This window comes from Triticum dicoccoides, unplaced genomic scaffold (assembly GCF_002162155.2).
Source record: "Triticum dicoccoides isolate Atlit2015 ecotype Zavitan unplaced genomic scaffold, WEW_v2.0 scaffold106256, whole genome shotgun sequence".
In the NCBI taxonomy this organism is placed as follows: domain Eukaryota; kingdom Viridiplantae; phylum Streptophyta; class Magnoliopsida; order Poales; family Poaceae; genus Triticum; species Triticum dicoccoides.
In genome coordinates, this window is record NW_021173018.1 from 1 (window position 1) to 1212 (window position 1212).

Genomic DNA, 1212 nt, shown 5'->3' on the forward strand with positions numbered 1-1212 from the left:
GAAGAACTTGACTAGGAAATTAGACTTTGCTGTGATGCCAAATCTGTCTCTATTAAAATAACCATAACAAGGAGCCACATGGTGGCGTGTAGAGTTGAAATGAAGTTCTCCTTTGCAAAACACTAGATAATGGTGTGTTCTAGACTTGTAGACCAGTTACATCACATAGCACAGGAGTGAACTTTTTCTTTTGCTCTCCATATAATACAGAGGTCTGCACATTGAATTTTGTTCCTTACATTTCATATAATAATGTTACAAAACAATTACCTCATGAAAACAATATCCACCGTAAGTTGTTGTACAAATAGTAAGTCAAGGCAGGCAAAGTCACCAGTAATCCCCACAAGAACATTAGGTGTCAAATTCCAATAATTATGTAACAGCGGGTTGGTAGTGGTCGCCATTGTTCTCACTGGTATCTTAATATGTTTTTTTATTGTTGCTAGGCTCCTCTGTTCCTGTCAGCTTCAGTAGCTCATTGATTAAGATGTATGATTGGGTGACCAGCTGCAAGCTCTGGATGCCAAGGTCAAGACCTCTCTTGTTCAGATTTATGTTGGTTTCTTGATCCCCTTTTCTCAATGGATATATGGAACTAATACTGCATTACCATTGTTTTTATACCATCATTTGGTGGCTGGATGCAGGGTGGAGCTTTAAAAGTACTTGAAAAAATTGTGATTGCCTATTCCATGGTAAACCTACTAAGATTTGTGCTTTGCATAGAGGTTTAGTTGGTCAGAGAGCTATGCACTTTATAGCATCACTTTTTGCCTTCTACTGCAAATCTGCAAAATAAGGAATATGTACAAATATATTTATTTCATATAGACTTGATGGCTTCCAACTTGATGAAAGAACAATGGCTGAGAAGGGTTTATTTACAACTTAATGTTTTCCATACAACATCCTTGCATAGGCTAACACATGACATTCCTATGCCTTGCTCCAACGGCTTTAACCATCTTAATTTGCTAAATGGTGACTCGTGTTCTCTAGAGATTTCTAATAGTAGATTTAAGTGCATGATTTCCGGTGGGGATTGATCCCTCATGAATTAAACAAATATGGATTCTTTCCTTCTCCATATTTGTGCTTGTCACTTATGAGTATCATAAGCATTGCAAGGCCAATGTATCATGTCTTGCAAAGCTGGACTTTCTGCTTTCCAGTTGGCCCGCTGATGTGCAAATTGAGTTTTTTTTGCTC

General features: G+C 37.7%; 1 long non-coding RNA gene across 1 annotated transcript; it reads left to right on the forward strand.

Moving 5' to 3' along the window:
- The first annotated feature begins 20 nt into the window (after positions 1-20).
- Positions 21-1212, forward strand: LOC119342822. Its single transcript, XR_005165735.1, has 2 exons — positions 21-531; positions 651-1212. It is a non-coding gene; the product is annotated as an uncharacterized LOC119342822 (long non-coding RNA).